This window comes from Arvicanthis niloticus, chromosome 1 (genome assembly GCF_011762505.2).
Source record: "Arvicanthis niloticus isolate mArvNil1 chromosome 1, mArvNil1.pat.X, whole genome shotgun sequence".
Lineage (NCBI taxonomy): Eukaryota > Metazoa > Chordata > Mammalia > Rodentia > Muridae > Arvicanthis > Arvicanthis niloticus.
The window spans coordinates 78,886,486-78,903,014 of NC_047658.1; the positions used below are offsets into that span (position 1 = coordinate 78,886,486).

General features: G+C 38.0%; 1 protein-coding gene across 1 annotated transcript in view; it reads right to left on the reverse strand.

Moving 5' to 3' along the window:
* The window catches only part of Eif4g2 (eukaryotic translation initiation factor 4 gamma 2), a 49,326-nt gene extending 33,607 nt beyond the window's left edge, over positions 1 to 15,719 (reverse strand). Inside the window, exons 1-2 of the mRNA XM_034505400.2 lie at positions 15,586 to 15,719; positions 14,618 to 14,737 (exon numbers count right to left, since the gene is read on the reverse strand). The gene's annotated coding sequence lies outside the window, so the exon portion shown is untranslated. The remainder of the gene's footprint in view (positions 1 to 14,617; positions 14,738 to 15,585) is intronic.
* Positions 15,720 to 16,529: the final 810 nt, after the last annotated feature.

The following is a 16,529-nucleotide window of genomic DNA, read 5'->3' on the forward strand; positions in this document are numbered from 1 at the left end:
TTTGCCTAGAGATCTTAGTATCCATGGAAGTAATAATACTTTCCCCAGAAATCCCAAGAATAGCCTAACCTTCACTTAATTGGAAATTTATGCTATAGTTTATTTTAGTGGGTTTTGTTTTTCTTTTTTGAGACAGAGTCTCTCTACATAGGCCTGGCTGTCCTAGAACTCACTATGTAAGCCAGGCCTGACTCTGCCTCCCCAAGTGCAGAGATTAAAGGCATGCACCACCACACCAGGCCCTATTTTGGGCTTTTCATGCTACTGGAACAATGAATGAAAGAATACAGAGTGGGGTATGCACCATTACACCCAGTTTTATACAGTGTTAGGAATGGAGCCCAGGGCTTCAAGGACTTGAGGCACTTTACCAGCTGAGCCACACCTCAACCCTCAATTATTTCTTTGGAGTAATTTTTAAAAACAAATTTACTCTTCCAGTTTTGTTAATTTACTCTTCTCTGGAACACATGCTGTTTTGCTTGTCTTTTTTTTTTTTTTTTTTTTGGCAGTACTGAGTATTCAATCTAGGATGTTATACATGTGAAGCAAATGCTTTTAACTATGAGCTATAGCTCTGTCCCAGGCAAAGATCTACTTTTGTTGTTGTTGCTTTGAGAACTGGCTCAGAATGCCCTTAAAATTGTAAATCCACTCATTATCTAATCTACAACAACAACAACAAAGGGTCATGGTTACCTGGAGGCTCAAAGTTTTCTTTTTCTTTGTATAAGTTCTTTGATTCATACAACTTTGGTCATATTTCTTGTCTGGGCTTAACATTTTCTTGTACATGCTTAGATTTATTTACATATTTATGTCTATGTCCTTCCCTGACTACACTGTGAGTAAATTAACAAATAAAAGATATGTTCTCCAAAAGTCTATTTGTTGTACCAGCATATTCACTAAATTATTTTCTTTAACCTTGCTGAAAGCATCTTCCTATCCTTTTTTAAAACGGAAAATTCAAATACTTCTAAAATTTGAAAGTTATCTCAAACCAAAAATAAAAATAGTTTACCTCTTTGTATGTATGAAGAAAATGTTTAAGATGAACAATTCTAGGAAAAACAATTAGAATGGAAGCAGCTTATTCTAGCTTACAGAACAAATATATTTTTAAAAAGTGAAGAATGATTAATTTCTAGCGGGATAAATGCTAGTCCAATATCAGTATGCGTTCACTGGGAAAACAGTAATAGATGGGTACACTGGCCTTGTTCCTGGGCAGATAGGACTTGGAGTCTCAGGTTTGCTACCCATTACCTTCATGAAACTGGAAAAGCAAGTTCAACTCTCCCAGGCTGTGGGAGATGCCTCCTAAAATGGCTGACAATCATCTGTGCCACCTTGGACTTATACTCTTGTGTAATACGTTCACACCTTCAATAGGAACAGGATCCATGTGACTTGTTTTGAATGGTAGAGAACAGCAGAAATTCAGGGGTATAAATTTTAAAACAACTAGAGTATAATAGATGGACTTCAGACTGGGAGACGTAGCTCAGTAGTGTAGGATTTATCTAGCAAGCACAAGGCTGTCTCCCAAATAACAACAACAACAACAACAACAACAACAACAACAAAAAGACTAACTTTAGTATTCCTGTCACTTTCACTAATTCATCTTAATAGAGCCAGCTTAGGTATGCTGTGATCTGCCTTACAGAAGTCCATGTATCAAAGAACTTCAAACAGACTGAGGTAAACCACATCCTGCTGACACAAATAAGCTTGGAAGTGCATTTTCTCTAGTGGAGTCTCAAAATGACTACAGTCCTTGCCAACACTTGCACTACCAGCTTGTGAGAGATTCTGAAGCAGAGTTTAAAGCTAGGCTGAATCAGATTGCTGACATCTTAAAAACTGAATTAAGGAATACTGCTGTGGCTAGAGATGTAGCTCAGTGGCAGAGTGCTTGTCAAGTATGGACAAGGCCCTTGGTTCAATATTTTAGTATATAAATATATAAACATAAAAGTTGACATCTAAAAGCTAGTAAGTTTTGAGTTTTTTTTAAATGCATCAAATTTAGTTTCTATAACTTTAAAACAGGGTCAATAGGGCTGGAGAGATGACTCAGTGGTTAAGAGCATTGACTGCTCTTCCAGAAGTCCTGAGTTCAATTCCCAGCAACCACATGGTGGCTCACAACCATCTGTAATGGGATCCAATGCCCTCTTCTGGTGTGTCTGAAGACAGCTGCAGTGTACTCACATGTATACAATAAATAAACAATTCTTTAAAAAGAAAACAGAGTTAATATTTTACATTACATGTATATTAAATAAGATTACATAAAGCAACTGGCACCTAGTATATTATTGAAAAGAAAAATGTTACTATGAATTCAAGTTTACTCTTGCAGTCTACGTTGTATTATAACACTGTTGGTATAAAATTATTGTCTTTAAATAAGGCTACAGCATTTTCCATGGTGGTTTTACATAATCCAATCATTTGACTTTGCATAGATCGTAATATCAGTCTTTGTTTTGAGATGGGGGTCTCACATAGCTAGGGCTAGTATTGAACTCACGTCCCTACCTTAACCTCTCAAGTGCTATAATTATAGGAGTTTGCTCAGATAATAATAATAATAATAATAATAATAATAATAATGCCTGGCCAATTATTATCTCCCTTTAAGAGATCAAGAAATTTAGGGTCAAAAGACTTAAGTAACTTGTTCATGGTTCTACAGTTAGAAAGTTATTAGACCTGACAGTCACACCTAATCTCTTTTCATCACGACTATGTAACATTTAATCTTTAACTATTAAGCATCAGGTATTATTTTAGGCTTAGAACACAAAGATAAACTCAAAAGAATTTGTTTTCTGAAGCTTATATTTCCTTTTACATACTATAATAAATTGGAAAAGGCAATTTAGGCTTTTATTAAGAAATAGTCAAGCTTGTGTTTCAAAGTATTTTGACTTGGAAATGCAATGTTTATCATTAGCTTTGTCATAACCTCTCTAAGGCTATTTAATGAGCAGTTATACGACATATGGCAGTGGCTTGGTTTATTTCACTGACTAAATTCCAGATAGAGCTTTATATATGCACTGAACAATTATTCATTGATTCTGATAACATAATTTGAGTTCTCAACTTCAGATCTTTTACTTCATAAGCTTTATTCTTCTCTTGGCACACAGTTTAGCTGATAAGAGCATCTTTTCTCTTGAGTATAAAAACAATCAAAAGTGTTCCGAGCCCCTCCGTGTCCCCTTCGCCCTTGAAAAAGACACGTGAGGCAGTGTTCGGGTGGTTACTAGATCGAGGCTTTACTTCTTGTATGAGCAGAAGCGGAAAGACGGAAAGACTGGAAAAGACACTGCTTATATACACCCTAGAGTGGTGTGTTCACTTCTGATTGGCTGTTCACTCATTACCCATAATACGCCCCGGGATGGGCAGTGACTTTGGCGCGCTTTTTGCCTTTTGCACCTGCACAGTCAGTTGTTTACTAGTGGGAAGACAGGATGCCCGCGCCATCTTGTAATGGCGAATGTTGACACGATCACTGCGGCTCCCAACACAAAAGTACAACAGATATAGCCTACTTAGTAGTACTGCAGAATTTAGTGTTTGATGATGAATTCAAGAACAATATGAAAATGTCTTAACTCAGCTTACTAAGTAAATGTGAGAAGTCACTAAACTCCATTTCTAAACTACTCATAGGTCAAAGCAAAATACTGCACTTGTCTGGATACTGCAAGTTTTAGAGTAACCTGTTTTCTAGAATAAATATAATTTCCTGTTGGAACCTATTGTCCCAACACATACACACAGATATGATTTTCTGAAAAAGATGGTTTAATTCCCAATGACAACTGTCTGATCAAACTATGGTGTTCTGATAAACATATGTGTACATTTAAATGATATGCAATTCACAAGTGAGTTGCTGTTAGCCAGAAGTATTTAGCAGTGTCTCTTGAAATGGGTTTCATTGAGAAAAGAAATGGTGACTGAGAATTGCTGAATGAAACTGGTAAGTTTCTTCAAGCACTCCCAGAGCATTTGAGTTTTTGAAAATGCTACAGCATTTCCTTTCACTAGTCTAACTAGTGTCCTTTCATTATCATCTGGAATAGTTAAAACTAACATTTGCCTTTTAAAGATTCCTGTAAAAAAAAGTATTTCCTAAGTGTTAAACAATGAATTCTTACACAGATGAGATTTGGTTATATAACTTATGAAGAATGAGTAACCTAACACCTATGAAGTGCTCTGAATAAGAATGGACTAATTTTTAAACAGTTTCAGGTAGCAGAGAAAAGCCTTGGGATAAAGTCCTATTGTCCAAGTTTATTCCATGCTTTATTATTCAGATCACCATTCTCCTTTACATACTTTGGTCAGGGAGTAAAGGATACTTCTTTATATAAGTCTTAAAAAATCATGATTCAAGGAGAATAGAATTTAAAAACTAAGCTTAAAAATTCCAACAATGAAGTCTACCCAACAAGATTTTCTGGATGAGAGGAATAGTGTGGAAGAGGCATAACAGCAAAGATCCAGCAGCTGTGCAGTTGAAGGTCTAGACCTTCATGTGATAATCATCCCTTTCACTTGAAAGAAACAAAAGCAAATGTACTGGGGAGTTGTATGTCAACTTGACACAAGCTAGAGTCATCTTCAAGGAGACAGCCTCAGTTGAGAAAATGGCCCCATAAGATCTGGCTGTATGGCATTTTCCTAATAGTGTTCAATGGGAGGGCCCAGTCCATTGTGGGTGGTGACACCCCTGGGTTCTATAAGAAAGCAGGCTGAGTAAGCCAGTAAGCAGTACTCCTCCATGGCCTCTGCATCAGTTCCTGCCTCCAGGTTCCTGCCTTGTTTTGAATTCCTGACCTGACTTCCTTCCATGATGAACAGTGCTTTTGGGTCATGGTGTTTCATTACAGCAATAGAAACCCCAACCAAGACAGCAAATTTTGAGGATTTTTATAAATTATAGGCCTGACTAATATACTCTATTTCTCTAAGATAAAATAGGTAATTGTTCAAGTTACACAAAGAGCCTGGTATAAAAGGTGCTATATAGTATGAAAAGAAGCCCAAAGTACAGTCCCTACTCTTTGAAAAATAGTCTTAAGACAGAAATAGTGTTGATTACCTGTACTATTAGTACTTGGGAGGTGGATGTAAGACAGAATTCTAGGCTAGCTTGGGCTACAAGGAGATTTTTGTGCTATCCTGGGTTACAGAGGCCCTATCTCAAAGTAATGAAAACAGAAGATTGAGTCTCTTTCAACTACTATGTACATTTCTCAACATGGTTTTTAAAGTGAAAGATCTCAGAAATCTTTCAAAGTACAGCTAGCATATAAACTCAGTTGTTCAAGAGTATCTTGTATGGGTACTAAGCTTATATTAAGGATTCCTTTAGGGAGCTTATTTAAAGCTTTTGACAGAAAGCAACTTTTAAGGTAGAGAACTACTCAAACTACTTCTGCCTGGTACTTCCTCTACAAATCATGACTTACTAAGGTGTTTTTGTTTGTTTGTGTTTTAGATTTCATCATCTTTAGTGACCTTCAGCAAATTAAAGAAAATTGAACAGGTCCTAATCTCTAATTTCAATTATATAGCCAAGTCAGGACTAACCTAGCCTAAGCTTTAAAAAAAAAATCCATGAATTATCAAGTTATTCCATGGAGAGAAAAGCCATTCAATAATATTGATCACCACCACATGTTCTGATTGAGCTCATCTATAAAATAGAAAAGATAACTTGACTTAACTCCTCTCATTTTTAGCCTTCCCTTAAATGTTTTCCAAATGTCAAAACATGTTTCCCTCCAAAACACTTCATTCTTTACAGTCAATATCCATGAAAGGACAATTTGTTAATTTTCATTTGAGTGATAGAAAGTAAAATGGCAAAAGAGTAATTGAAAAAAGGTTAGCTTCTAAGAAAAAAAATTAATTTTTTTTTTAGATTGTTAAAATGTGTTTGAGTGTTTTGCCTGCAAGTATGTAAGTGTACCACATATGTGCCTGGTGCACACAGAGATCCAAAGAGTTGGATCCTCTAGAACTAGAGTTTCAGAAAGTTTTGCGCTGCAGTGTGGGTGCTGACAACAAAACTGGGTCCTCAGCACAAATAACAAGTATTCTGAACAGCTGAGCCGTATCTCCACAAATAGCCCAAATCTAAATTTCAAATAACTGAGTCCCTAATGAAATGGAAATTAAGGGTTCTTTGGAAAGTTGGTGTTTTGCTGGAGCAAACATGTGAAGGAACATTTCATTAAAGTGGACACAGTTGTGAAAGACTAAGGCAGATTCGCGAAGAAACACTTTGCTAGAGCAGACACGGGAGAAAGGATGTTTTGTTAAAGCAAGCACATGAAAGGACACATGATGAAGGATTTTTTGCTAATGACATGCATGTATTGGTCGGCTTTACATTGCGTAGTTGAGCTGCATTTGTCAAGACTCCATAGAGAGAAACTCGCCAAAAAACTTCTGGTGGTGTGCTGCAGTTTCTTGCTGCTTCTGTGGACTCGGGCTGATTGACAGAGTGATGGCAGAGAGACAGACACATGTGCTGAAGCAAGACCACAGAGGACAGGAAATGTGTGGAGGGTATAAATAAGACTCTTTGGACAGTGCAGGAGGCAGAGCTTGGCTTGCTTATAGAGCTAGCTGTGCAACATTTGTGGGTTTCATGTCTTTGCTGATCTTTTGCTTCCCTGAGAGAGGCACAGCCAAGAACTTCTCCTAGCATTCCTCCTGGTCTTTCATGCTGAATTGTGCTGAGGCTGAGGCCTTGCTGTCTCTGATAGGTTGTGTCACTGATTGTTGCTAACCCGACTTTACCAAACTGGACTGCTGGTGTATCCAGGAGGTGTTTGCAAGTGGATCAAGCTGCCGCTGCCTGCTAACCTGTGAAATGAACTGCTCGTTTCCAGACAACACATACAGGAGTTGCTCCAAAGAACCTTTCTAAACAGGTCCACTTCTCCCCATATCCTTTCTTTCCCACTACCTCTGGTGAGGGAAGATTAAAGCATTTAAGAACCATCATTAAAAATAGGCTTTGAAAAAAATTAAAGTTACACTCTAATCCTTATTTGAATTTAAATTTTGATCTTATCTGGTAAGAATTTTAGAGCTCACTTCAGCTCAATCCCTTTCATTTAAAAAAATTAACTAAAGCCTTGAGAGGGATGAACTTTAAGACAGTTAATTAGTTACAGAATACAAGTCTCTTGATACTTACTCTAGAATTCTTTCCATTGTGCTAATTAACAGTAGTCAGTTATAGTAACTTAAAATGAAATATGCAGCAGTTACACAGACTGATTTCCAAAGCTGAGAGTCCATTTTACAAATTATAGGTAAATTACATTTTAGGGAAAAAAATCTTAAGGCAATAGGGGATTTCCCTAGAGAAATGCTGCCTTTGAAGCTCTTGAAATACAGGCTCATTTTTAATCCTGTTTAAGGAAGGCTTCATAAAGTTACTCTCTCATGAATTATATTTTACCTTTTAACTGGAAAATTCTATCCACTTTTCTTTCATTAGAAATCTGGCTGGGGCTGGGCAGTGGTGGCACACGCCTTTAATCCCAGCACTTGGGAGGCAGAGGTAGGCGGATTTCTGAGTTCGAGGCCAGCCTGGTCTACAGAGTGAGTTCCAGGACAGCCAGGGCTACACAGAGAAACCCTGTCTCGAAAAACCAAAAAAAAAAAAAAAAAAAAAAAAAAAGAAGAAGAAGAAGAAGAAAGAAATCTGGCTGGGCAGTAGTGGCACAAGCCTTTTGCCAGGATTGGGGTGGGGGGTGTTGAGACAGGTTTTTTTCTGCATAGCCCTGGCTGTCCTGGAACTTGCGCTATAGACCAGGCTGGCTGACACATGCCTTTAATCTCTGCACTTGGGAGACAGAGGTAGGCAGATCTCTGAGTTTGAGGCTACCTGGTAACAGAGCTAGTTCCAGGACAGGCAGGACTATAGAGAAACAGGTGAAGGAGGAGGAGGAGAAGGAGGAAGAGCAAGAGGAGGAGGAAGAAGAGGAGGAGGAAGAAGAGGAAGAAGAGGAGGAAGAAGAGGAGGAGGAGGAAGAGGAGGAGGAGGAAGAAGAGGAGGAGGAGGAAGAAGAGGAGGAAGAGGAGGAAGAAGAAGGAGGAGGAAGAGGGAGGGAGGGGAGGAGAGGGAATAGTGAGAGGGGGAGGGGGAGGGGGAGGGAGAGGGAGAGAGACAGGGAGAGGGAGAAAGGGAAGAGGAGGAAGAGGAAGAAGAGGAATAATAATAAGAACAGGAGGAGGAGAAAGAGGAGGAAGAAGAAACAGACCTTGACTACCATTGTGTTTATGTGCAGATGTAAATCAAGACTAAAATGGAATAATTCTCATTAAGAAGTCTAAGCAATTTTAACTATTTGAAATACAGAGATTAAAGATAAGAAAATCCTTTGGGGTTGAACACATCAAAGTGGCACTGCTTTAGAGATATGCAGGTCAGGCAGCTGTCATTGCCTTGAAAATATCATTTAGACCCCAAGTAGCTATTTATTAAGTGAAATTATATTTATTTCTCCTTTTAACATTTCTTGTGTATGTGTGTGTTTGTAAGATATATCAGGTTAATAGCTTCCCTTTGGCTGGAGAGAAAGGTTCCTGTACTGTTCTTAAAAGTGCTGTCTGGCACAATAAGCAAAGGGCTTGTAAATAGTCAAGAAAGGGAGACAGGCAGCATTGTTAATTCTGGGTTTTACAGAACAGCCAGCCAATTGTAAAGGACAAAAAATGTTTAAACACAGAAGAAAAGAATCTTCTCTTTGGGGACTCGGTTGTAACTAACAGATCAGAATGACTTAGAAGTGTGGTATGGAGTTAGTCTATTATCCAGCAGGCATCAGGCCCACCTTTACATGCTGAAGTCCATTCTCCCCAGTTTTGTACTTCAAAATAGAATAGGCCAGATAGGTTTCAGAACACCTGACTTGGTGTCAAGTTGGGCAAGAGGTTTAATAGCAGGTAACAGGGTCCCAGTTAACATGTCTGGATTTAAATAGAACAAAGTAGACTGCTAAAAATGTGGTTCAGGAAGAGATAGGGAAACAATACTTTTGAAGAGACATCCTAGAGAGAGATTTAATCAAGCTCAATTACCTAAGAATTTTTTCGTTATCAGAATTCAGTACAAGACAGATGCAGAAATAGCTTTGCACATGCTTCTTAAACTGGGGTATGTTCAATACCAGGGCTTGTACATAAAATGTATTATATGTATAGGAAACTATGATGCATTTTTTAATATTAAGTTTATATTATAGAAAATTGTATTTTTTATAGAAAAATAAAGTTATGAAGTAGATGATCCATTTTGGATAGACTTAGAAGAAAACATAGATTTCAAAGAGATATTCAGATTTTAGGAGGGAATGTTGTGCTGAATTTATTTATTTTTTTTAATTTTTTTTTTTTTTTTTTTTTTTTTTTTTTGGTTTTTTGAGACAGGGTTTCTCTGTGTAGCCCTGGCTGTCCTGGAACTCACTAGACCAGGCTAGCCTTGAACTCAGAAATCCGCCTGCCTCTGCCTCCCAAGTGCTGGGATTAAAGGCATGCGCCACCACTGCTGTGCTGAATTTATAAAGTCACTGATTTTCTTTGAAAAGTCTGAAAGGCAATGACAGAGAAAAGTACCATCTTCAAGAAAGACTAAATTTTGCTACTCAGTGTGTAGCCTCCCTCAAGCCCAAGTTTCACGTTATTGTTATAAACATTAATCACAATATGTTTACTAAGGCAACTGACAGCTAAATAAGATTTTTACTAAGCTCACAAAGGCAGGAGTAGGGGGAAAACCTGGACAAAAGTACTTTATTTTGCCTCAGATCAAAATATGTGTTCTACTGAATGTCTTTGTGAATTGCTGAATCAAATTTATCCGGGATGCTGGATATCGTAGAGGACATATGCCATACACCTATTCTGGATCAGTCTTTAAACATATTCTCACTTAATTTTCAAAATCATCCTGAAAAGCTAATTTTATAAATAAATTAACTGAAGTTTAAGAAAGGTCAGAATGCTGTAGTCAAACATCTAGTTAAGTAGTAGAATGAACATTTGAGTCCAAGACATTTTACCACAATTTGCCAAAGCAGGAGAACAGATGTTTCAGTAAGTGAGATTAAATAATGACTACCTGTGGTAGCTCTTAAATACAGGAGCAACACAAAATATCTAACAGAATTGGTTACCAAGGTTATATGACATGACATGGAAAAAGTAGTCCAGAGACAGCAAATCAACAGGAATTTTTAAAAAGTATTCCAAGATAGTGCCAATTAATAGTATTATAAATTAAACAAATAAGCCATCCAAGTATTTTACACAAAAAAATCTCATTAATTTAGGCCACAGTACAATGGAATTTGCAATAATCTAAAAAAATTGAAAAATATCTATATATGCTTCATACTTCTCCTTTCCCTCTGTAGTTCAGCCTCTATCAAACGTTAGGACATTCCTAAATGACTTCTGTAGAAGGGTCACACTGACTTCTACCTGGCGGAATACCTAAGCCACAAGCAAAAACCCCAAAGTGTAATGTGTCACATCCCACCATGCCAACCACTGAGGTGGGATCTCTATTTCCATTTTTTGTTGGTTCTCCTTCACTATCCCATTCCCCTCCTTTTTACTGAACTTAAATAAACACTTTTGTCAGATAATGAAAGTAGAGAGCTAAGTAAGATCCTCTAAAAGTTCAGCACAGTAACATCTGAAATCATAACACACACACAAATACACACACACACACACACACACACACACTACACCAGAATAAACTAGGGTAAAAACCTAAAATATATAGAAAAAGCACTATGACAAATTAAGTCATATTGAAAAGCAGGACTCACCAGAGACTATGTGGATGACTGAGGCTTTTGAGATCTGAAAGCATAAAACTGCTATTTTTATGGACTGAAAAGACATTCCATAGAACTAGATATTTGTGGGGCAAGGATGGATAGAAAGAAAGCAGGGAGCATATCCTAAAGTGCTACACTAAGGACAGAACCAGAATTGTGTTTCACAGAACATCATTTCCTAGTTGTAACCATGGAACCCTTTGAAATTTACAATGTAAGAAATAATAGCAATAACATGTTTGAATTTCTGACTCAGTTTCTTAAAAATCTCAGTACTAGAGATGAATTCATCTTTTATTTTCATCTTACATTAACAACAGACATGCAAAACCCTTTAATTTCGATGAGAACAGTGTTTCTATGTCTTTTTACCACATGTTGGTTTAATATTAGGTGTAATGTTGCTAAGTCAGATCCACATATGAGTCGTAGCATCAAGTCTTTTTCTGTATTTTTGTTTTTGTTGCAGCATAATATGAAAACCCTGTGTCACACAGGTGCTTTGCTGTAAAAGGAAGAAGTACATAAACAGCACGTCTTACAGTGTTTGGGTAGTCTTGAAATAGGCTACTCCAAAAATCATTCAGTGTCAGTTCACTGAAATTTTGCTTCACTTGGGATTCAGATGTTAAGTCATCAGGCTCTCATGGTTCCGAGCTACTAATGAGGCTAGTTTAACAGTTACCATAAATGGATTTCTAACTCAGGCATTATTATCACTTGTCACAGAAAAATATTTAAAAGAGTAGAGCATAAACCCCTTAGATGCTGCATGATTGCACCACTGATATCTTTATATCAACTGTAGAATTAATTTCAGTCAAAACTTCACTAAGTGTAGGAAAACAAAGTTTTCTTCTAGATGAGGCCCAAAACTCCAATTTTCTTAACAATTAAGACATTTTATCAAACACTGAAAAGATTGTAACATTCCTTCCTTGCATTGATATATTAACATCACTTAATTTAGTAAAACAGCAAGATATGCAAGTCTTAGCAGCCAAGATGAATTTGTTAAGGAATCAGATAGTCAAAAAGCAGAATCCACAAAAAAAGTCTTATAAGAACTTTACCTCAAGAAAGCCACCTTACTTTTGTAGTCAGAAGAGCTGTGTGCTGAGCACCCATTTCTTCACATAAAATTTTTAGTAACTGGGATTGATATGATCGAGCTTTAATGTAACTGATATTGTATACTGCTTGACCTAGCACATTTTTTACAGATGGAGGCATTATTTTAACTGCTAATGCATGCCAATATAATAGGCAGTGACTACTGGTTCTTTCTGAAGCTACATGTTTTAAGGTGACAGCCTCAGCAATTTTCCCATCCACTACCCTAGAGGCATCACTGCAAACATCAACACATTTCTTCCATTCAATTTCTTTTTTTTTCTTCCATTCAATTTCATGTCTCTGCATAAAACAGTTGATACAGTTGGATATTTCTTCACCAGTTGCATTACTCTGTAAAGACTCACATAAGAGGAGGTCCTCCTTGATAGGTTTATTAAATCTATAATGAATAGACACAAGCAGCACAGCAAGTCCTGCAACATCAGCTGATCCATCAAGTTACAGTGACAATCCATCACAGATTTTCAATCTACAAACAAGTTCTTCTTCAATATCAGCATTGAGATCTTTAATTAGAAGGGCACAGTACTGTTCAAGAGTAGTACTGCATCTATTTTTTTACTATGCTGTTCATCAAACATCTGCATCACTACATCTTTGCACAATGTTTAATAAGCAATTTTCCAACAGTATGAGCCTCTCCACTCAGGGCTATGTTGTAACTTACACTGTATGATGCTTCAGTAGCACTTTTATTCTCTGTATTGACAATCTTAGGTGTTGAAGGTTTTCAGGTAAATCAAGATGCTGCTTGAAAAAGCTGAAGTCTTTGTCTTTATATGCAGCTTATTTAGTTTCTAAATGTCTTCAAAGCCTACTAAGGGCTAAAGAGCCATTGGATAGAATTTTCTTACACAGTACATACTAAGCATGAAGTGCATCTCAATTTCCAGAGTAAATAAATACAAAGGACAAATAACTTTCATCATATTTTCTTATTTTTTACAAAATGTTGCTATTTTATTGAAATTGGACACAAATTTGACCCTAGAAAGTTCCCTTTCTGTTTTTTTCAGAAACTGAAGTTTGCAGTGGTTCATCTTTACTTTGTACTATGCCAACCTTTTGCCATTGTGATTAAGATACAAGTTGGTAACAAACAAGTCTACTTTTTATTTAAGATTTCCTTGTTTCAGCAAAAGATCCAAGGATAATGAGTTTGTGGTACAAAACATGGTTAATTTAGATTTAACACTGAATATCACAAATGTTTTGAAATTGTAAGACAAGAAATAAAGATGAGAGAGATCTACAGCAGCACATAAGTTAATCTGTAAATGCTACCTACACATTACTATGAAGATGGACATCATTCCTCATTCTTTTATTAGCTGATCTATCATGCAACTTCCTGGGGCTCTCTGGTATGCACATCTTTCTTTCTTTCTTTTTTTTTTTTTGGTTTTTCCGAGACAGGGTTTCTCTGTATAGCCTTGGCTGTCCTGGAACTCACTCTGTAGACCAGGCTGGCCTTGAACTCAGAAATCCGCCTGCCTCTGCCTCCCAAGTGCTGGGATTAAAGGCGTGCGCACATCTTTCTTAAAGGTAGATTATCACATAAAAATTAAAAGCTATAGAAATGTATTTAGTAGTCTTAAACTTACATTCAAATTGTTTTATATTAAAACTATAAAGAGAAACTATTATTGCTAGTATCAAGTTTTTCTCAAAACACTCAGAGAATATTAACATTTAAAAAATATCTGGGAACTAGTAGGGTAAAAAATAATAACGAATTTGTATGTACACTTTTAAGGAAGGGATCGTTAGAGACATCTTTAGGAACACTTCCATGGCAAAGCTTGATAAATATTTAGGACCATATAGTAAAAATGCTTGCTTTGTTGGTCATACAGGCTCTGTTACAACTATTCAGCTCTGTAGTTATAGCATAACAACAGATAAAAGAATGGGTGGGTATTCTAATAAAACTTTTATGTACCAAAACAGACTTTGTGGGCTGTATTTTACCAACCTTATCTCATAGTGTATAATATCTTAGAATTTGTTTCATTTTTTGGTTAACTATTGCCATTAGATGCACTCAATGTTGATAGTATTTTATATCAGAAGTCTCCTTTCAGAACTGCAACAATGCTAATAAGCTACAATAAAAATGCACACTGTCCCAAGACAGAGAACTCTAGTGTATTCTAAGCATTGTGTGTTAACAATGAAAAATAAACTGCAGACCAAAAAGTAGACACTACTTCTCCAGACTTAAAAGTTCATATAATATGTACTTACATTATCTGAACTAAGATTTAGTTAAAGCAATGAACATTTGTACTAGTTACTTTGCCTGTTGTTGTGCCAAAGGTCAGAATCTTAAGAAAATATAAGCTCACTTTAATAGATTTTTCTCTCATGTAATAAAAGAAACACAAGGGTAATACAAACTTAAGGCCATCTAATAAATACTGTTTCCTAAGTTTTAAATCAAATTTGTAAAGGTATACAGATTGTTCCTGTTGATTTAAATGTCATGTGATTAAGGATTAAGCTCTATTCTATTCTTTTAGATCTTCAATCAAAATGGTTCTCCTGTTAACAGCTAGTAGGTAAGATACCTGAAACAATGAACACTTCTTTCTGTAATCACTCTCTCCACCTTGATAGCTTGAACTGCAGATTCTTCTTCAAAAAGAATAAAATTAAGGGGTAGTGTGGGAATGGGAGTAACCAGAAGCCTAGAATAAGAAAAGTTAAAATCAGACACTGCAGCAAGCAGAACTATAAACTTCTACTATCTAACAATGTATCACATTTGAAATACAGTCAATACAAATGATTCTTCACTGCAGTGCAACTCTTGGGATATAAACAGAGAATGCCTAGTATGTAGTAAAGCAAACATGCTAATATTTTCATTCCACTTACTGTTCTGGTAATTTCCCTGCTTGGAAATGCTGTTTTACCCATTGACATCATAGAAACATTTGGGGGGCATGACGGGGGTGACAAAAATCAACTGAGCTTATTTTTTTTAAGTACAGCCCCATTTCAATATTTCTAAAACTAAAAACTCAGTCTAAAGTGGAGTTAGATATGCAAGTGTTACATGACATATGCTGTTACTATAACCAGTTTGTCCCCAATCTAACAATTAATGCTTACTGAGTAACTCTTGTATTTTCTGTGACCTGATACTACCTGTACCCAATTCCTCATATATGTTAATTCATCTAAGTGTCAAGAACCTGATATTATCAATGACTGCATTTTAGAGAAAGAGAAGTTGTCACCTGCTTAACACATTTGTTAGTGAAGAATAAAGAACAGAGCTCCCGAAAGTTTGACTGTGCAGTCCACGTGCCTAGACATTAATTGTGAGTTTTCTCTTTCATCAAGCACTGCAAGCATCTGGTACTAGAAGTTGGTGTGTGTGTGTGTGTGTGTGTATTCCTTCCAACCTCGATTTGAATTTAACAAAACAGAGCTTCATGGATCCACTGGTTCACCATGCTGTCAAGTGGGCAGACACACACACACACACACACACACACACACACACAGCCTCGTTTTCTTAAAAGGGCACCTTATTCCTTTCTCTTCAGAGGTACTTCCCACCAGCTCTAGAGGACAAAGAATCTTGTTCTCCTAAGTTTCCAGTTAACTCCCTGAAATGGAACACTAGGGTCTCCCCTTAGGGGCCTTTTGCTGCTAGGCGGTGCTAGGTGTAGACAATACCCTTGCGGACCGGAGCGCTGGCCCATCATAAAGGATAGGAAGCAGGAGGGGCCGGGCAGCTCCACTGGGACCTATAAGTATTTCAACGCGGTCACTTGGCCCTGCGGCCTGAGACAGCTATCCCTCAGGGACAGGTGTGTACTGCCCGCAGAGCACCACGCCCCCGGAGGCTCGCTTCCTGTCGTAGCCTACCCTTGCCTCCGGATTCCTCTCGCCTCGGGATGTCGCCAGTGCTGTCGACATAAAGTCGTGTCAACACCCGACACCTTTCCACTCCATGTCCATTGGCCTACCGTCTCGGCCGCGGCTGGGCTGCAGAGCAGCGTCGCGGTCCCCAGCCGAGCACGAGACCGCCATTTTAGACAGCTCAAGGCAGCGGCCATTTCGGAGCGGCCCACTCGCCGGCGGCTCAGCTCCTCACCTTCAGCGAGGGCCTAGAGCCAGTCGTCGCGGACTGGAGGGAGAAGAGAGAGATGGAAAACAAAACAGAGGGGAGGAAGGTGCGGGACGGGGTGATGCTGTCAGCTCAGGGATACCGCCTAAGCCACCTCAAAGGGCTCAGACTCTCGGAAGGCGCGGCTTTGGGTCTGAACGCGCACTTAGCCCTCCGCTGCCGCCAGACGCTATGGTCTGCAGGAGCGATATCGCCGCTGTCCAATCAGCGACAGAGCTTATTCCTACCACCAATCCGCGCTGAGCTGAGGCGGGACTAAGGGCCCAGGTTTGGTTGAGACGCGGTGTGGCCTGGGAGCGGCTGCGGAATAGGGAGCTGGCGAGCGAAGCGCTTGTTCT